Source organism: Salmo trutta, chromosome 15 (assembly GCF_901001165.1).
Source record: "Salmo trutta chromosome 15, fSalTru1.1, whole genome shotgun sequence".
Taxonomy (NCBI): Eukaryota; Metazoa; Chordata; class Actinopteri; order Salmoniformes; family Salmonidae; genus Salmo; species Salmo trutta.
The window spans coordinates 57497797-57520273 of record NC_042971.1 but is presented as its reverse complement, the minus strand read 5'-3'; the positions used below and the strand labels follow the sequence as shown (position 1 = coordinate 57520273).

At 43.5% G+C, this 22477-nt stretch overlaps 1 protein-coding gene across 7 annotated transcripts in view; it reads right to left on the bottom strand.

The window, feature by feature from the left end:
- LOC115149435 (RAB6A-GEF complex partner protein 1) overlaps window positions 1-22477 on the bottom strand; it is a 94172-nt gene that overhangs the window by 52280 nt on the left and 19415 nt on the right. The window lies entirely within an intron of this gene.

Sequence of the window (22477 nt, the reverse complement as noted above, 5' to 3'; positions counted from 1 at the left end):
TTCACAATTCCTGACATTTAATCCTAGTAAAAATTCCCTGTCTTAAGTCAGTTAGGATCACCACTTTATTTTAAGACTGAAATGTCAGAATAATAGTAGAGAGAATTATTTATTTCAGCTTTTATTTCTTTCATCACATTCCCAGTGGGTCAGAAGTGTACATACATTCAATTAGTATTTGGTAGCATTGCCTTTAAATTGTTTAACTTGGGTCAAACGTTTTGTGTAACCTTCCACAAGCTTCCCACAATAAGTTGGGTGAATTTTGGCCCATTCCTCCTGACAGAGCTGGTGTAACTGAGTCAGGTTTGTAGGCCTCCTTGCTCGCACAAGTTTTTTCAGTTCTGCCCACAGTTAGGCCATTTTGCAACAACTTTGGAAGCATGCTTGGGGTCATTGTCCATTTGGAAGACCCATTTGCGACCAAGCTTTAACTCCCTCTAACTGATGTCTTGAGATGTTGCTTCAATATATCCACATAATTTTCCCTCCACATGATGCCATCTATTTTGTGAAGTGCACCAGTCCCTCCTGCAGCAAAACACCCCCACAACATGATGTTGCCACCACCGTGCTTCACAGTTGGGATGGTGTTCTTCGGCTTGCAAGCCTCCCCCTTTTATTACCTCCAAACATAACGATGGTCATTATGGCCAAACATTTCTATATTTGTTTCATCAGACCAGAGGACATTTCTCCAAAAAGTTGGATTTTTGTCCCCCTGTGCATTGGCAAACCGTAGTCTGGCAAACCGTAGTCTGGCTTTTGTATGGCGGTTTTGGAGCAGTGGCTTCTTCCTTGCTGAGTGGCCTTGAAGGTTTTGTCGATATAGGACTCGTTTTACTATGGATATAGATACTTTTGTACCCGTTTCCTCCAGCATCTTCACAAGGTCCTTTGCTGCTGTTCTGGGATTGATTTGCACTTTTCGCACCAAAGTACGTTCATCTCTAGGAGACAGAACACTTCTCCTTCCTGAGCGGTATGACGGCTGCGTGGGCCCATGGTGTTTATTCTTGTGTACTATTGTTTGTACAGATGAGCGTGGTACCTTCAGGCGTTTGGAAATTTCTCCCAAGGATGAAGCAGCCTTCTAGAGGTATACAATTGTTGGCTGATTTCTTTTGATTTTCCCATGATGTCAAGCAAAGAGGCACTGAGTTTGAAAGTAGTCCTTGAAATACATCCACAGGTACACCTCCAATTGACTCAAATGATGTCAATTAGCCTATCAGAAGCTTCTAAAGCCATGACATCATTTTCTGGAATTTTCCAATCTGTTTAAAGGCACAGTCAACTTAGTGTATGTAAACTTCTGACCCACTGGAATTGTGATACAGTGAATTATAAGTGAAATAATCTGTGTGTAAATAATTGTTGTAAAAATGACTTGTGTCACGCACAAATCTACAAAGTAGATGTCCTAACTGACTTAACAAGAACTGTGTGTGTGGGGGGGGGGTAAGCAAAGGAATCAGTTTGAAATGTGACTGTAGCTCGCTTCAAACGGCTATATTTTATCTTTCAGCTGAAGTGGGTAGACGAGCATCATTAAAGCATTAAACAAAAGGAAGTTGTTGTTCTCTCCTCTGCCAGGGTAGATAAGGGTGTGTGTGCGCCTGTGTTTAAAGAGAGGGATAGCCACCTTCTCGTCTCTACGACTTCTCTCTCTCACAGCAGCCAGATCCCTACAGAAACCAGCCTTTCTTCTCTTTGAATATTAAATACAGACACGTTCAGGAATATGACAGTTTTTGTCCAAACGCGTTCGGACAAAAACTGAGGAAAGGAACATCAAAAGGAATACTAGGTGTTGCTATTGGAAACAAGAAATAAATACCAAATAAATGGTTAGGCTACCTCTCATGCTGAGGCAAGTCTGGAGGACAGTCATTTACTTTGGTGAAAACACAGGCAAGTCGTGATCTAGAAAAATGTACGCACATTGACAATGGTATGGGCATATAGCCTCAGCCCACATCTTAACTGCACCCAAGCACTGGAACAAACGGAACTACTTTGCTGTTGGAGAGATGTGAAGAGATCAGAGTGTGCTACTGCTTCATTCCACACACCAGAGTGGGGCTCAACTCCATTTAAATCCGGAAAGTAAACCACATTCCAAAATTACAGGTTGACACGGGAACAGGAACCCTGCGGGGCTTGCAGATCCCGTGGGATTCCAGCAGGAATGGGACTCATGTTCTGGACAGAATCGACAGTCTATAGATACAGACAGTATAGGAACAGTTAGAAACAGAGTTTGACACAGAGGTGAAATACCTGCTATATGCTGATGACTTGGTACTTCTATCACCAACCAAAGAAGGTCTTCAATAGAACATGAATATTCTAGAGCAATATTGCCATAATTGGGCCCTGGCAGTAAATTTCCAAAAAACGAAAATCATGATTTTCCAAAAGAAAACCAGATGTCAGAAACACAAATATAAATTCACCTTGAACAACACCATCATTGAACACACTAAAAATTACACCTACCCTGGTCTGACCATATCTGCATCGGGAAACTTTAATATGGCAGTGAATGCACTCAAAGAAAAAGCCTGCAGAGCATTGAATGCAATAAAAATGAAATTATTCAAAATCAACATCCCAATTAGAATTTGGACCAAAATATTTGACAGTGTAATCCTACCAATAGCTCTTTACGGAAGTGAGGTTTGGGGGCCACTCAATAAACTGGACTTTAAAATGTGGGACAAACATCCAATTGAAGCCCTACATGCAGAATTCTGTCGGAAAATCCTACAAGTCCAGAGAAATACACCAACTAATGCATGTAGGGCAGAATTGGGCCGCTTTCCAGTAATAATGAAAATACAGAAAAGATCATTAAAATTTTGGCTACATCTAAAGTCAAGTCTGCAATTTAAAGCACTCCAAACACAAGAGCTGAGCCCAGAAACGAGCCCTCTCAGTCAGCTGGTGTTGGACCTAACCAACCAAGCTGACACCAGCACTGCTTCAAAAGAAAGAATTCAAATAAACAAAATCATGAACCAATCAAAGGACTCATATTTACAACATTGGAAAAACGAAACAAAATCCCAAAGCCGACTAAATTGCTATCTGACCCTAAACAGAGAATATGAATTGGCTGATTATCTCTACTCTGTCAGAGATACGAAGCAGAGACAGATCCTTACCAAGTACAGGCTGAGTGACCACCTGGCAGAGACAGATCCTTACCAAGTACAGGCTGAGTGACCACCTGGCAGAGACAGATCCTTACCAAGTACAGGCTGAGTGACCACCTGGCAGAGACAGATCCTTACCAAGTACAGGCTGAGTGACCACCTGGCAGAGACAGATCCTTACCAAGTACAGGCTGAGTGACCACCTGGCAGAGACAGATCCTTACCAAGTACAGGCTGAGTGACCACCTGGCAGAGACAGATCCTTACCAAGTACAGGCTGAGTGACCACCTGGCAGAGACAGATCCTTACCAAGTACAGGCTGAGTGACCACCGATTGGCAATAGAAACCGGCAGACATAAAAAGACATGGCTACCCAAAGAGGAGCGTGTATGTGGTCACTGCACCACAGGGGAGGTAGAGACAGAGATGCACTTTCTCCTTTACTGTGATAAATATTCCTCACAAAGAGATTCCTTATTCACAGAAATGACTACATTTATTCCAAATTTGAACTTATTAAACCCAGAGGAAAAACTAAAAATACTCATGGGCGAAGGAGCAATGGCTCCTCTTGCAGCCAAATATGTGTTTGCCTGCCATAGCCTGAGGGACACTGAATAATAACATCTGCATAGTAAGCAGTAACTTACTTATTATTACTATTATTATTGTTGTTTATCATTCCAAATAGTAGTGGTATGGGTGGTAATGGTAAGGATAGCAGTTTAGTGATGGTGGTGGTAGTAGTAGTGGTAGTAATGATGATAGTAGTTGTAGTACTGATGTAATGGTGAAGATGACCGTTATTTAGTTAGTTATAGATTCATTTTCCATATTTAGATTTTTATATTTATTACATTCTACTATTTTACTATTATTTTATTGTTATTATTTTTATATTTAATTTTGTATTATTATTTACTGCCATTTTATATTATTATTTGTTATTGTTTATAATTGTATTACAAAGTATATTGTATGCATTGTTGCTTTGGCAATATTGACAATGTTTTTCATGCCAATAAAGCAGCTTGAATTTGAAATTTGAGTTAGAAATATGCAGTCGAGCTAAATGCCTTCTATGCTCATTTCGAGGCAAACAACACTGGACCATGCATGAGAACACAAGCTATTCCAGAAAACTGTGTGATTTCGCTCTCCATGGCTGAAGTCAGTAAAAAAGGTTAACATTTGCAAGGGTGCGGGGCCAGACGTAAAACCAAGAAGTGTCCTCAGAGCATGCGCTGACCATGTGGCAAGTGTCTTCACTGACATTTTCAACCTATCCCTGACCCAGCAGACCAGCATATCATTTGTAAATGGTTGCCTTAAGAGGACGCGCTACGAATTGTTCATTGAACATCCATTCAGCCCATAAGTCACGATGTGAGAGAGTGGGCGTGATGGTTTGACAGTGAATAACTAAATAATAGAAAGTACACCACCAAGCAAGCAGCCCTGTCTTACCACATGCTCACTTAGAGCCTAATTAGCCAGTTAACTATCTAGCCTGCAAGGTAGTTACCTTCAGATAGCTAATTAGGTAGGCTATCTTTACTTTTACCCAAGTATGACAATTAAGTACTTTTTCCACCACTGGCTGTAACCTAACAAAATGTGGAAAAAGTCAAGGGGTCGGAACACTTTCAGAAGGCACTATGTGCGAACACTCGACTGGCGCAAAAGTGAACTCATCTTTGATGCAAAAAGCAAGACATGCAGATCTATCATTAAGGCCGCCATGTGATTGCTTGCATTCATGATGAAATAAGATTGTTTGCTAGCTAGCCAAATTCTAGTGTGTGTGTCTGTGTGTGTGTGTGTGTGTGTGTGTGTGTGTCTAAAACCAGTGCAGCAAGCATCTTCCTGCATTAACATTCAGTTATCTTTTTCCTTCGACACTTATTCTTCACATATTTGTCTTGGTTTTCTTTAATCTAGGCTTTGTCTCTGTTTTCTTTTTGTCACCAAATCACTAAATCCAACCAGGTTTTGACTGAAATGTCATGTTTAGCAAACTTCCTGAGTTTTACTCTCCCAATGTCTCTAGGGATATCTATGTAATTGTAAAGGTTTTGAGTTAGACTTCTGTCACTCTTTGCGTTATACTTTCTTGGATATCCAGGTCCCAGGTCCCAGGTCTGTGCTGTTTTGACAACTGTCTCTCCAATGACCATTTGGCATAGGAGTTGGCAAATCAGCACAAATACATCTGGGACCAAGCTAGATTTTTATTTAACCTTTATTTAACTAGGCAAGTCAGTTAAGAACTAAATTCTTATTTAGAATGACGGCCTACCCCGGTCAAACCCTCCCAAAACACGGACGACGCTGGGCCAATTGTGCGCCGCCCTATGGGACTCCCGATCACAGCCGGTTGTGATACAGCCTGGGATCGAACCAGGGTCTGTAGTAACACCTCTAGCACTGAGATGCAGTGCCTTAGACCGCTGTGCCACTCGGGAGCATCAGTAGGGGTGAGCTCCAGGCTATCCAGGACGTACATGCCAGGCCGTGTCTGAGAAAGACTCAAGCCACCCGAGACATGGACTGTTCTCCATGCTCCTATCCAGCAGACGCTACCGGTGCATCAAGGCTCAGACAGACTCTTAAACAGGCTTCTATCCCCTGGCCATAAGAGTGTTATAAATGGCTAACAACTACTGCTCTCCCTCTCCCACAGACTATCCACACTGACTCTATGCCCATCCACATGCCTTTACCCTATCAGACACAACCTACCCTGCTTCTAAAATTATTGATTCGATTTTACTCCATTACGCTGTTGTCCATTGATTATTGATTACCATTAGTATTAATCTATTTATCCTGCTACTGGTCACTATTACTCCATGTACTGTATATATTACCATAAGTATTTATATATTCCTGCTACTGGTCACTATTACTCCTGGTTACATGTACTGTATATTACCATAAGTATTTATATATTCCTGTCTTTAACTCTCATAGTTCTTGTGTGGTTTTTATTTTGACATTTATTATATTTTCTATTATCTAGATCATCATCATCTATATTATTATTTATATTATCATCTATATTATTATCATCGTCATTATTATCTATATTACCATCTATATTATCATTATCGATATCTATATTATTTATATTATCATTAATATTATTATCATCATCATCTATATTATCAATATTTATATCAATATCTATATTATCATTAATATTATTTATATTATATTCTCATCAGTTATATTATCTATTTATTATTACTATTATCATTATCCATATTATCATTTATATCATTATCTATATTAATATCATCATATTGATATTATTAATTATTATTATTATTATTATTATTATTATTATTATTATTATTATTACTATTATCATTATTATCATTTATATCATTATCTATATTAATATCATCATTTTATTATTATTATTATTAATATTATTATTATTATATCATCATTTTATTATTATTATTATTATTATTATCATCATTATTATTATTATTATTATTATTATTATCATCATTATTATTATTATTATTATCATTATCATTATCATCATCATCATCATTACTATCATTATCTATATCCTTTATATCATCATCATATTATTGATATTATATAATCATTATTATCATCATTATTATTATTATTATTATTGCTTTGCTGGAACGAGCTTTCAAGGTAAGAATTTCACTGTAGTTTTACACCTGTTGTATCCTGTGCACGTGGCGAATAAACTTTGAAACTCAAAACTCACCCCCCTCTGTCTCTCCCAGCTCTCTTTACACACAGCTTTCCTGTTCCTTTCTCCCTCTCTGCTAAAGATATAGTTTACCTAGGTCTGGTCTGGGGTGATTATGTTAACCCCGGCAGGCATCACCAGCCAAACATCTGGAAAACAGCTGTGCCTTCTGGGAGCTGTGCTCTGCTTCCCTCCAATTTGGTGATTCCAGCAGGGCTGTGTCCCCCTGTGTCTCAACGGTTTTAAGTACTCCTCAGGATAGAAAGACACTATGGTTGTGTTGTATCCAGATGTTCATATCGTTCCTGTATGATACCAGGATAGAAAGACACTATGGTTGTGTTGTATCCAGATGTTCATATCGTTCCTGTATGATACCAGGGTAGATGGTATTACTGGCAGAGCACACAAGGGATTTTATTTTGAGAGGGGACGCTCTAGAGCGCGATGGGACAAGGACATCCCGACCGGCCAAACCCTCCCCTAACCTGGACGACGCTGGGCCAATTACGCCTCGTGGGGCTCCCTGTCGCGGCCGGCTGCGGCACAGCCCGCGATCGAACCCGCATCTGTAGTAACGCCTCTAGCACTGCGATGTGTTACCTTAGACCGCTGCGCCACTTGGGAGGCCCAACACCAAGAAATTTGATCTGGCAAGCTAGTCAAATAGCTAGCAAGTTAGCAAACCAAATGCATAGCTGTAGTCCTGAGCTGGAGAGAATTTATTTCGCACATCTTAGATAGTTAACTTATAGTAAGCAGTGAAGCAGCACGCATTCCCCGGGACATCAAAATACCCCGGTATACATATATACAGTATACTGCCCAAGCCTGGGTCTACCTTATAGAACACACATTTATTGTCCATCAAAACATACAATAACAAATCAAATGTATGTTTTTAAACAGGGTGAACTATTGCAGAAGACGAGCCAGACAAGCAAGGATTTAAGTATCAGCCTTCCTCTGAGACTGACTAGGAAGGGTGGGTCTAGGTGAGGGTGGGAGAAAAGGGGCTTACGTCTAGCTGTAAGGCCCCAGCCCGTCCGTCTCATGCTCTGTGCGTCTGGAATGTAAACAGCACAGGGTTTTCAGACAAAACATCTCAAGTCTGTCGCTTTTATCCTTCACGTTACAGTTGGAGGAGAAACACAAATAGACCTTGACAGCACAGCCAGATAGCTAGCTCAGCACGAGTCTCGACTCAGCTTGAACAATAGCAGACGTTTGCAGAAAGTTAGGATATAGTGACTGCATAGGAGGTGTGAGTTTGAGTCAACTGCAAGCTCTGCTCTCTCAACTCAGCTTGTATAAGATAGATGGCAGGAGTTTGCAGACTGGGGTTAGGCTGTAGACTGCATACTAGGTCTCAGTTTCAGTAAGCTTCCTTTGTCTGCCGTGCTTAATACAAGAGACAGCTGAAAAACTAATGACTACACCTTCGTTATGTAAGTGTTTTTCTGTTTTGTTGATTTCCTGTTTTTGATTGGCTTATTTACCTAGATAAGAGAGCAGATTTGAAAACAATTTGGATGTATTCTTTCTGAAAGATTATTTTCTCAGTTTTAAAAACAAACCTCTGGATGTTTTCACTATGAAAAAGATACAAGGAACCCATGAACTTCACCTCATGGTTGAATAAATAAACTGTCAAAAGGCATAAACCCTTCGAAACAAATCAAGGGTCATCAAATCTCTTCACTGTATCAGAGTGAGTAGGCTAATCGACAGGGACTAAAGAGATTGTGAACATGAAGAGTGAAGACTTACTTCAACTGAATGTTCCTTCAGAGATTATAATATAAATAAATATAGGACGGCAGAGGCTTAGATCCTCTAACTAACAAGTCCTCCTGGCCAGGGGTTAGGTTTTTGTTCAAGTTGAAATGAACCCCCCCCCCCCCCCCAAACATCCTCCCGGTCCATTTCAACTTCAACAAAAACCAAAGCACACGTCGATGAATGCTAATAATGTGTATCAGGCCCTATGAGCCAAACGCAACAGAGAGGGAGTCAAGGTTAAAAATACCAACAGACCAGAGGACTGGGACTGAATCGGTTACCTCATTGCTTCACACACTTCTGGGTCCCACCCTGCAGCCCAGGACCCGAGGGTCAAGTGGGGAGTTTAACTGCCTGTAGGGTAGGCTATGCAGTTTAGGGTGGGGTAAAGGTCATATGCTCCTGTCTCCAACCCCGCAGCCATGTACAGTCGTGGACAAAAGTTTTGAGAATGACAAATATTATTTTCCACAAAGTTTGCTGCTTCAGTGTCTTTATATATTTTTGTCAGATTTTACTATGGAATACTGAAGTATTATTACAAGCATTTCATAAGTGTCAAAAGATTTTATTGACAATTACATGAAGTTGATGCAAAGTCAATATTTGCAGTGTTGACCCTTCTTTTTCAAGACCTCTGCAATCCACCCTGGCATGCTGTCAATTAACTTCTGGGCCACATCCTGACTGATGGCAGCCCATTCTTTCATAATCAATACTTGGAGTTTGTCAGAAATTGTGGGTTTTTGTTTGTCCACCCTCCTCTTGAGGATTGACCACAAGTTCTCAATGGGATTAAGGTCTGGGGAGTTTCCTGGCCATGGACCCAAAATATCGATGTTTTGTTCCCCGAGCCACTTAGTTATCACTTTTTCCTTATGGCAAGGTGCTCCATCATGCTGGAAAAGGCATTGTTCGTCACCAAACTGTTCCTGGATGGTTGGGAGAAGTTGCTCTAGGAGGATGTGTTGGTACCATTCTTTATTCATGGCTGTGTTCTTAGGCAAAATTGTGAGTGAGCCCGCTCCCTTGGCTGAGAAGCAACCCCACACATGAATGGTCTCAGGATGCTTTACTGTTGGCATGACACAGGACTGATGGTAGCGCTCACCTTGTCTTCTCCGGACAAGCTTTTTTCCGGATGCCCGGAAAGGGGATACATCAGAGAAAATGACTTTACCCCAGTCCTCAGCAGTTCAATCCCTGTACCTTTTGCAGAATATCAGTCTGTCCCTGATGTTTTTCCTGGAGAGAAGTGGCTTCTTTGCTGCCCTTCTTGACATCAGGCTATCCTCCAAAAGTCTTCGCTTCACTGTGCATGCAGATGCACTCACACCTGCCTGCTGCCATTCCTGAGCAAGCTCTGTACTGGTGGTGCTCCGATCCCGCAGCTGAATCAATTTTAGGAGACAGTCCTGGCGCTTGCTGGACTTTCTTTGGTGCCCTGAAGCCTTCTTCACAACAATTGAACCCTGCTCCTTGAAGTTCTTGATGATCCGATAAATGGTTGATTTAGGTGCAATCTTACTGGCAGCAATATCCTTGCCTGTGAAGCCCTTTTTGTGCAAAGCAATGACGATGGGAGGTGTTTCCTTGCAGGTAACCATGGTTGACAGAGGAAGAACAATGATTCCAAGCACCACCCTCCTATTGAAGCTTCCAGTCTGTTATTCGAACTCAGTCTGCATGACCTCGTCAACACTCACACCTGTGTTAACGAGAGAATCACTGACATGATGTCAGCTGGTCCTTTTGTGGCAGGGCTGAAATGCAGTGGCAATGTTTTTTGGGGAATCAGTTCATTTGGATGGCAAAGAGGGACTTTGCAATTAATTGCAATTCATCTGATCACTCTTCATAACATTCTGGAGTATATGCAAATTGCCATCATACAAACTGAGGCAGCAGACTTTGTGAAAATTTATATTTGTGTCATTCTCATAACTTTTGGCCATGACTGTAGTTCAGCACCAGAGTTCAGGTAGGGACTTGAGTCTACGCTGAGGGTGGCAGTGTGAAGGTCTGCATCTGAGAGACCACAGTCTGGCAGCTGTGCCTATTAGGGTTGCAAAGGGTCGAAGACATTCTGGAAATTGTTCAAAAAATTTCCATGGGAAAATAAACCCGGGAATATTGGGAAATTTGCTTAAATTTATCCAAAAAAAAGTGAGCTTATAACAGTGAACCTTTATTGTGAGATACACATAAGGCAATTCTAGGACTTTTGAATATCTTGGTTAAACCATCTACAATTCAATAGAATTGCAACCCTCTACATGCACAGTGCATTCTTCCATCACATGTACAGCTGATTCTCAAGATTTTGCACACTAATGAGAAGCTATTGAGCCCACACTCCTACACTGTCTGAGCCAAGGACTACATGCTTTCTGGTAAGTTTTGATTACAATACTGGGTGGGATGAATATATTTTATATATGACATTACATGATTCTCTGTTAACTAGTAAATAAACTAAGCAAAAAAAGAAATGTCCCTTTTTCAGGACCCTGTCTTTCAAAGAATTCGTAAAAATCCATATAACTTCACAGATCGTCATTGTAAAGGGTTTAACCTCACTAGGGTAGGGGGCATCATTCGGAATTTTGGATGAAAAGCGTGCCCAAGGTAAACGCCTGCTACTCAGGTCCAGAAGCTAGGATATGCATATAAATTGGTAGATTTGGATAGTAAACACTAACGTTTCCAAACCTGTTAAAATAATGTCTGTGAGTATAACATAACTGATATGGCAGGCGAAAACCTGAGGAAAATCCATCCAGGAAGTGATATTATTTTGAAATGCCTGTTTTTCCATTGAAAGCATATCCACCATACAAACACTTATGACGCAATTCACTATCCCTATGGCTTCCACTACATGTGGCCAGTCTTTAGGCATAGTTTCAGGCTTTTACTCTGAAAAATGAGAGAGAAACACCACTTTTCAATGAGAGGACAGTGGAAATTTCCAGACATGAGTCCTGCGTGTGACCGGGACCGTGCCTTTCTTGTTTTTCCTTTTCTGTTTACTTCACCTTTATTTAACCAGGTAGACTAGTTGAGAACAAGTCCTTTATTTAACCAGGTAGGCAAGTTGAGAACAAGTTCTCATTTACAACTGCGACCTGGCCAAGATAAAGCAAAGCAGTTCGACACATAACAACACAGAGTTACACATGGAGTAAAACAAACATAGTCAATTGACGAAGCTATTGTCCGGTTGAAATATGATCGATTATTTATGACAAAAACAACCTGAAGATTGATTATAAACATCGTTTGACATGTTTCTACGAACTTTTATGGTCGTTTTTTAGATTTTTCGTATGTTGTGACCGTGCTTTGCTCCAATGGATTACTGAACAAAATGCACCAACAAAACTGAGGTTTTTTAATATAAAGAGGGACTTTATTGAACAAAACAAACATTTATTGTGTAACATGGAGTCTTGGGAGTGCAATCATATGAAGATCAAAGGTAAGTGATAGATTTTATCGCTATTTCTGACTTTTGTTACTCCTCTTCTTGGCTGCTAACTGTTTGTAATGATTTGTCTGCTGGGCGCTGTTCTCAGATAATCGCATGGTTTGCTTTCGCCATAAAGCGTTTTTGAAATCTGACACAGTGGTTGGATTAACAAGAAGTTTATCTTTAAGCTGGTGTTTCACATTTGTATCTTTTATTTATGTTTATTATGAGAATTTCTGTTTTGTTGAGTTTCACGCTCTACAATTTCACCGGATGTTGTTTGAGACAGTGGATTACTGAACAAAACGCGCTAACAAAACAGAGGTTTTTAGATATAAAGAGGGACTTGATCGAACAAAACGAACATTTATTGGGTAACTGGGAGTTTTGTGAGTGTAACAATATGAAGATCAAAGGTAAGTGATTAATTTTATTGCCATTTCTGACTTTTGTTACTCGTCTACTTGGCTGGTTACTGTTTGCATTGATTTGTCTGCTGGGTGCTGTTCTCAGATAATCGCATGGTTTGCTTTCGCCGTAAAGTCTTTTTGAAATCTGACACCGTGGTTGGATTAACAAGAAGTTCATCTTTAAACCGATGTATAACACTTGTATGTTTCATTAATTTTTATAATGAGTATTTCTGTTTTTGAATTTGGCGCTCCGTAATTTCACTGGACGTTGGCCAGGTGGGATGGTAGCGTCCCACACTCCCTAAAGAGGTTAAACACTGTTTCCCATGCTTGTACAATGAACCATAAACAATTCATGAACATGCAAATTGCAATGTCCGTACTGGGAGACGCCACTACAGGGAGACAGGACGGACAGCTGATCATCCTCGCAGTGGCAGACCACGTGTAACAACACCTGAACAGGATCGGTACATCCCAACATCACACCTGCGGGACAGGTACAGGACGGCAACAACAACTGCCAAAGTTACACCAGGAACGCACAATCCCTCCATCATTGCTCAGACTGTCCGCAATAGGCTGAGAGAGGCTGGACTGAGGGCTTGTAGGCCTGTGGTAAAGCAGGTCCTCACCAGACATCACCGGCAACAACATCGCCTATGGGCACAAACTCCGCCGAAGTGAACAGACATTGGTTGTAAACTATGAAACACGCCCTTCTCTTCACCCCGATATAAGCCCGTTGACAAAAATCCAACTTCCTGTTCCAAGGACGTGAGGACTTGCGGTCCCCACGTTGAAAGGACAAAGATCACCTACAGAACTACAGAACCTCAGCGTGAGCTCTGGTTGAACGACAAGAACCTAAACGAAATTAGCATCGAATCTCAACGTGAAGGTGACGATCTACACGCCGGAAGGATGAATTGACTATACCAGCCAGAATATAGCATGAGCATATAGCATGGCAACTTGGTGAACTTTCAACTCTTATTCACTAAAGAAGTGATACCTCCTAGCCGTTGTGTTAGCAACAGCAGCTGTAAACGTGGGCTAGGAAAGGACGGACAAAGTTACTGTTCTACCAGCAGACATTCTTCAAAGGACAACCCGGCTCAGAGTAAATATTTATTGCATTTTCTTTTTCCAAATGGGCGGTTATTTAGAATGCATAAGATTCTGTATTTACGATAGCATAGCTTCTCCCTTTGTTACTCAGTCTTCCCACTCTTTCACTCAAACCCAACCCCCTCTCTTTGTGTAACCAGCCGTCATATCGGTTCCGTCCACCAGGGACGTTTTCTTGTGTGACATAATTTGTAATCAATGTATGATCCATTCTGTGTATGTGTAATTCTGTGTGAATGTTTAGGTATTTAGTAAATAAATAATTAAACCAAATGTTGTATTGCTGATTCAACTTGTTATCCAGGGTTTGTGAAGATAACCAAGAATTTACAACTTTCAGATGAGACTGAATAAGGTGACGATTAAATATTGACTGCTATTGAGGTAAAAGATTACCAGGTCTTGAAGAGTTTATTCGGAAGATAACAGCTCTATAAACATTATTTCGTGGTGCCCCGACTTTCTAGTTAATTACATTTAAATGATTAGTGTTGAAAATGCCCATGGAGTTGGTGGAATAATCCTTTAATTCATTGCCACTTACTCAGCTGGGCCAGGGGCGCTTTAATTAGGTCAGGTGGAAATGTCCGACAGATCGCAACTCCATAATCAGGTAATATTAATTACAGAGAAATTATTTTATAGAATAGCATGTCATATCACTTAATCTGGCATAGCCAAAGACACAACACTGCATTGTTGGTTAGGGGCTCGTAAGAAAGGTCGACCGATTATGATTTTTCAACGCCGATACCGATTATTGGAGGGCCAACGAAAGCCGCTACCGATTAGTCGGCCGATTTTTTAAAATGTATTTATTTATTTGTAATAATGACAATTATAACAATACATCAATAAAATCAATTTAGCCTCAAATAAATAATCAAACATGTTAAATTTGGTTTAAATAATGCAAAAATCAAAGTGTTGGAGAAGAAAGTAAAATGCAATATGTGCCATGTAAAAAAGTTAATGCTTAAGAACATATGAAAGCTGGTGGTTCCTTTTAACACGAGTCCTCAATATTCCCAGGTAAGAAGTTTTAGGTTGTAGTTATAGGAATTATAAAACTATTTCTCTCTATACGATTTGTATTTCATATACCTTTGACTATTGGATGTTCTTATAGGCAGTATTGCCAGTGTAACAGTATAGCTTCCGTCCCTCTCCTCGCCCCTACCTGGGCTCGAACCAGGGACACATCGACAACAGCCACCCTCGAAACATCGTTACCCATTGCTCCACAAAAGCCGCGGCCCTTGCAGAGCAAGGGGAACAACTTCTTCAAGGTCTCAGAGCGAGTGACGTCACCGATTGAAACGCTATTAGCGCGCACCCCGCTAACTAGCTAGCCATTTCACATCGGTTACAGGGAGTTGGTAGGCTTGAAGTCATAAACAGCTCAATGCTTGAAGCACAGCGAAGAGCTGCTGGCAAACGCACAAAAATGCTGTTTGAATGAATGCTTACGAGCCTGCTGCTGCCTACCACTGCTCAGTCAGGCTGCTCTATCAAATCATATAGTTAATTATTACATAACCCACAGAAATACGAGCCTTAGATCATTAATATGGTCAAATCCGGAAACTATCATTTCAAAAACAAATACGGAACCGTTCCGTATTTTATCTAACGGGTGGCATCCATAAATCTAAATATTCCTGTTACATTGCACAACCTTCAATGTTATGTCATAATTACGTAAAATTCAGGCAAATTAGTTCGCAACGAGCCAGGCGGCCCAAACTGTTGCATATACCCTGACTCTGCGTGCAATGAACGCAAGAGAAGTGACAATTTCCCTAGTTTAATATTGCCTGCTAACCTGGATATCTTTTAACTAAATATGCAGGTTTAATAAAATATACTTCTGTGTATTGATTTTAAGAAAGCAATTGATGTTTATGGTTAGGTACATTCGTGCAGCGATTGTGCTTTTTTCGTAAATGCGCTTTTGTTAAATCATCCCCCGTTTGGCGAAGTTGGCTGTCTTTGTTAGGAAGAAATAGTCTTCACACAGTTCACAACGAGCCAGGCGGCCCAAACTACTGCATATACTCTGACTCTGTTGCACAGAACGCAAGAGAAGTAACACAATTTCCCTAGTTAAAAGAAATTCATGTTAGCAGGCAATATTAACTAAATATGCAGGATTAAAAATATATACTTGTGTATTGATTTTAAGAAAGGCATTGATGTTTAATGGTTAGGTACACATTGGTGCAACGACAGTGCTTTTTTCGCGAATGCGCTTGTTAAAATCACCCGTTTGGCGAAGTAGGCTATGATTCAATGATAAATCAACAGGCACCGCATCGATTATATGCAACGCAGGACAAGCTAGATAAACTAGTAATATCATCAACCATGTGTAGTTAACTAGTGATTATGTTAAGATTGATTGTTTTTTTATAAGATACGTTTAATGCTAGCTAGCACCTTACCTTGGCTCCTTGCTGCACTCGCATAACAGGTAGTCAGCCTGCCACGCAGTCTCCTCATGGAGTGCAATGTAATCGGCCATGATCGGTGTCCAAAAATGCCGATTACCGATTGTTATGAAAACTTGAAATCGGCCCTAATTAAAATCGGCCATTCCGATTAATCGGTCAACCTCTACTACAGACTGTTAGTCCTGCTATAGGCATAGTTACTATACCACAGACAGTTAGTCCTACTATAGGCATAGTTACTATACCAGACAGTTAGTCCTACTATAGGCATAGTTACTATACCAGACAGTTAGTCCTACTATAGGCATAGTTACTATACCAGACAGTTAGTCCTACTATAGGCATAGTTACTATACCAGACAGTTAGTCCTACTATAGGCATAGCTACTATACCAGACAGTTAGTCCTACTATAGGCATAGTTACTATACCAGACAGTTAGTCCTACTATAGGCATAGTTACTATACCAGACAGTTAGTCCTACTATAGGCATAGTTACTATACCAGACAGTTAGTCCTGCTACAGGCATAGTTACTATACCACAGACAGTTAGTCCTGCTATAGGCATAGTTACTATACCAGACAGTTAGTCCTACTATAGGCATAGTTACTATACCACAGACAGTTAGTCCTGCTATAGGCATAGTTACTATACCACAGACAGTTAGTCCTATTATAGGCATAGTTACTATACCAGACAGTTAGTCCTACTATAGGCATAGTTACTATACCAGACAGTTAGTCCTGCTATAGGCATAGTTACTATACCAGACAGTTAGTCCTGCTATAGGCATAGTTACTATACCACAGACAGTCCTACTATAGGCGTAGCTACTATACCACAGACAGTCAGTCGTGAATGCAGGCAGATGGTCAGAGCCTAGCTAGGTCTACTTTCTTACAAGTGGTTGTTATCCCCACTGGACTTGAGGCTATAGTTAATAGGCCTGTAGGCAGCTCAGCTCAGAGACAGGCAGCTGAAAGAAGGCTACTTATTGTAAAACACTTGTTTTTCACACCGCACAGACAGACACAGACGGCCTTCACCATGGCATGTTGTTGTTGCCTGGCAACCACATTAACAAGAGGCCAGAAGAACACTGTTGCATTTTACTTCCAACAGAAGTGCAGATTATCCTTGGATTGGAAGAGACGGAACAAACAGAGCACATATCAGTGGGAGGAACAGTGGAATGGAACAGTGACCTCTCAATCATTACTGGAACTCACACAGGAAAGCAGCAATTGTCCTTGGGGCTGTGGTTTGGGTGCAGACAGTACAAGAGCCAGGGAGATGTTAGCCTGGAACCATAACCGACATACTCTGTGGTTTCAACCATTGTTCTTCACATGAAGCAATGGTGGAACGGAGTACCAGTATCTCTTCCATGGACTCACTGAAATGTTGAACATCACTCTCTGTTTGAATCGAGCCACACTGTCGTGCCCAAACCAAACTCAACTGTACTGGCTTGGATATTCTCTTTTGACATTGTTGTTTTCAGCACGGTTCTGTGGTGAACACGTAACCAGACCGAACCAGTACAGTGATCGGACCACACACTAATGACCTAACAACCCATCACTGGGGGCCCTGCCAAACCACACATATATCCACGATGGGCCCCCACACGCGATGGAGCTCACGGAGAAGTACTACAGAGGACCAGATGAAAAAACTGCAGGACCACAGTGAAGAGAGAGAGACTTCCTCAACTACGATAAGAGGGAAAGAGACAAATCAGTCTTCCTTTAATGAGACATCCTCATTACACTAAAACCACTGCAAACACCACCCCCATAAAAACACCACAATCTCCACACAACCACCCCCCCAGCAGCAACAGTAAAGGTATTAACCTGGCACACACTGAAAAAAACATGGTAAACAGTCTCTCATTCCACAAAATGGACACCGCTCCCCAGCATACAACATTAACACAGGCCACAAAATTGTGCCTACAACCAAAACACATTGAACAGATTGTCATGGTCCAGCCATCAAAGGAAGCCAGTGCAAAGTTCACATTTGAAAGCGGCGACAGATCCAGCATGTCCCTGATTATGAACAGCTTGTCTGAGATACACAGTACGTTAACTCCTTGCGTACAACCGAGTCTGTTAGCAGAGCAATGCCACAGGCCTACAGTCTCCTTTTTTTGTGCAGGAGAGTCAAACCCGTCTACAGCTTAACAGCAGCTCCCCCACCCCGACACACTCACGCAAAATAGGTCCTGTCCAATGATTTATACAAATCCACAGGCAGACCATCGACCCCCGGGGTGCAGCCGGGGGCAATCTGGGAGATGGCAGCCGAGAGTTTGTGAAAGCCCAGGGAAATGTCCATTTAATTTCTCTGCGACAGAGAGAGTTTGGGAAGGTCTGTGAGCAGAACCTGAGAACACCCAGGATGGCATAGTTCTGCCAGATAAAAATCAGAGTAGAACTCTACAGCCCGCTCCCTCATCACCAGAACAGAAGTTACAAGCCCATCAGACAAACGTCTTTGGGTTTTTTTCTAACCCAAAAAAGAAAGAGCTGGAAGCATTCATCTCTCTCAACATGGAAAATCTAGCTTTTACAAGTGCTCCTTTTGAACAGAAATCCCACAGGTCCCTGCGTAGTTCAGACAGATCAGCTTGCAGCCCCTCCCTACCTTGCCCCACCAGCTCAGCCTCCACCTCACTTACGCTAACCTCAAGCTCCCCAAGTCCTCTCCTGGACTCTGAAGAGGAAGCTGTGTACTGCTGACAGAAAAACAGAATCTGGGCTTTACCTACATCCCACCACTGACTGAGAAACAAACTCTCCTTCTGCTGTCTCCACCTCTCCCAAAAGCCTTAGAAGCTTGAGCAAAAAGCGGCAGCTTGTAAGAGCTTTACATGTAATTTCCATTAGGATGCCTGCCGGGGAACTGATGAAACAAAGAACTGAGCCATGGCAATATGACAGTCCAAAAACCCAACTGGGAGAATGGAGACCCCCAAAGGCATATTGCTCTGATTCTTGTCTAGATAGGATCCAAACAAGCTGTACTCACCCTACCCCCAACCACCTTCACCCACGTATACTGCTTTGAGGTGGGATACTTAGTCCTCCACGTGTCCATTAGGTCAAACTGACTCAGGGTATTAAGTTAGTGCTCGGTTGATATTCTGTTGGTGGTGTGGGGGCTGTGCTTTGGCAAAGTGGGTGGGGTTATATCCTGCCTGGTTGGTCCTGTCCAGGGGTATTGTTGGACGGGGCCACAGTGTCCCCTGACCCCCCCCCCCATCTCAGTCTCCAGTATCTATGCTGCAATAGACTGTCTCGGGGGGCTAGGGTCAGTTAGTCCTATCTGGTGTATTTCTCCTGTCTTATCTGGTGTCCTGTGTCAACTTAAGTATGATCCCTCTAATTCTCTCATCTCTCTCCCCCCTACCGGAGGACCTGAGCCCTAGGACCATGCCTCAGGACTACCTGGCCTGACGACTCCGGGCAGTCCCCGTCTCCCTGGACGTGCTGCTGATCCAGTTTCCGTTGTTCTGCCTGCTGCTATGGAACCCTGACCTGTTCACCTGGTTGGGCAACCTTGTCTCTCCCCCTCAAACACACACCTGCTGTATCAACCTCTCAATGCTATGAAAAGCAAACTGACATTCACTCCTGAGGTGCTGACCTGTTGCACCCTCTATAAGCACTGTGATTATTCTTTGACCCTGCTGGTTTTCTATGAACGTTTGAACATGTTGAAGAACAATCTGGACTTAATGGCCATGTACACCTATAATCGCCACCTGGCACAGCCAGAAGAGGACTGGCCACCCCTCAGAGCCTGGTTCCTGTCTTTCTAGGGAGTTTTTCCTAGCCACGTGCCTCTATATCCGCATTCCTGTTCTATGGGGTTTAAGGTTTCTGCTCATTTATAAAAAGGGCTTTATAGATAACATCTGATTGATTTATTCAGAACATCATTCAACACCTTTGCTGAGTCCAAATGTGGTTCCTCACTATTCCGGTCTTTAGTAAAGTCAATGATGTAGTTCCAACACAAACGCCTCGTCCAGTGCTAAATGTGCGAACTACTTCCTTAGACTGCAAAACAAGTCTCCCCTCTCCCGCCTTGTATTAGGTGCATACACATTTATGAAAGCAAAGACAAGATGATTGATTTTGGCTCTAGCCATTGACAACCTACCCTTACACACATCCTTTTGACGAGAGAATGTTGACACCCATGCCAGGTGGGGGGGGCACTGCTACCCCTGCAGTAAGATTTGTGCCATGGCTCAGCACCTGGGGCCCCTTCCACTAGACTCCCCCCATTTAAATGTTTTTGTTTGACATATTCCCACAGCAACCCTCTCTTGCCGCCGTACATGCTAAGGGAGCCCAGCCGTACATGCTAAGGGAGCCCAGCCGTACATGCTAAGGGAGCCCAGCCGTACATGCTAAGGGAGCCCAGCCGTACATGCTAAGGGAGCCCAGCCGTACATGCTAAGGGAGCCCAGCCGTACATGTTAAGGGAGCCCAGCCGCACATGTTAAGGGAGCCCAGCCGCACATGCTAAGGGAGCCCAGCCGCACATGCTAAGGGAGCCCAGCCGCACATGCTAAGGGAGCCCAGCCGTACATGCTAAGGGAGCCCAGCCGTACATGCTAAGGGAGCCCAGCCGTACATGCTAAGGGAGCCCAGCCCAGCCGTACATGCTAAGGGAGCCCAGCCGTACATGCTAAGGGAGCCCAGCCGTACATGCTAAGGGAGCCCAGCCGTACATGCTAAGGGAGCCCAGCCGTACATGCTAAGGGAGCCCAGCCGTACATGCTAAGGGAGCCCAGCCGTACATGCTAAGGGAGCCCAGCCGTACATGCTAAGGGAGCCCAGCCGTACATGCTAAGGGAGCCCAGCCGCACATGCTAAGGGAGCCCAGCCGCACATGCTAAGGGAGCCCAGCCGCACATGCTAAGGGAGCCCAGCCGCACATGCTAAGGGAGCCCAGCCGCACATGCTAAGGGAGCCCAGCCGCACATGCTAAGGGAGCCCAGCCGCACATGCTAAGGGAGCCCAGCCGCACATGCTAAGGGAGCCCAGCCGCACATGCTAAGGGAGCCCAGCCGCACATGCTAAGGGAGCCCAGCCGCACATGCTAAGGGAGCCCAGCCGCACATGCTAAGGGAGCCCAGCCGCACATGCTAAGGGAGCCCAGCCGCACATGCTAAGGGAGCCCAGCCGCACATGCTAAGGGAGCCCAGCCGCACATGCTAAGGGAGCCCAGCCGCACATGCTAAGGGAGCCCAGCCGCACATGCTAAGGGAGCCCAGCCGCACATGCTAAGGGAGCCCAGCCGCACATGCTAAGGGAGCCCAGCCGTACATGCTAAGGGAGCCCAGCCGCACATGCTAAGGGAGCCCAGCCGCACATGCTAAGGGAGCCCAGCCGCACATGCTAAGGGAGCCCAGCCGCACATGCTAAGGGAGCCCAGCCGTACATGCTAAGGGAGCCCAGCCGCACATGCTAAGGGAGCAGTAAGATCTCCATAAGAGGTGGAAGGGAAAACACCACAATCAGAAACAGAGAAACACATAAAGCCACCATGAAAGAAAAGGCCTATCAATTTAAGCAGTCTGAAGACAAGCCTATACAGGTTCCTGGGCGAGACGGCACCAAACCCCTCATTCTTCCTCACGTGTTGTACGGAACCTTACAAACCTTCCAGAATCAGGAAATGAAGACTCCAGCGGAAAGTTTTCCGTTAAGTCTCCCTCAGGAACCTAGAAGGTTCTCTCAGCGTATATACTGGGCCCTCCGGCTGACAGCCTTGGATCCAGGCCTCCTCATCCCCCCCACCCCCCTCTTCCTCCTACTCCACTGGCACAGTACCGTCCTCCTCCCCAGTCTGCACATCGATCAGGGCCTCCTCCCCAGTCTGCACATCGATCAGGGCCTCCTCCCCAGTCTGCACATCGATCAGGGCCTCCTCCCCAGTCTGCACATCGATCAGGGCCTCCTCCCCAGTCTGCACATCGATCAGGGCCTCCTCCCCAGTCTGCACATCGATCAGGGCCTCCTCCCCAGTCTGCACATCGATCAGGGCCTCCTCCCCAGTCTGCACATCGATCAGGGCCTCCTCCCGTCTACACATCGATCAGGGCCTCCTCCCCTGCCTACACATCGATCAGGGCCTCCTCCCCTGCCTACACATCGATCAGGGCCTCCTCCCCTGCCTACACATCGATCAGGGCCTCCTCCCCAGTCTGCACATCGATCAGGGCCTCCTCCCCAGTCTGCACATCGATCAGGGCCTCCTCCCCAGTCTGCACATCGATCAGGGCCTCCTCCCCAGT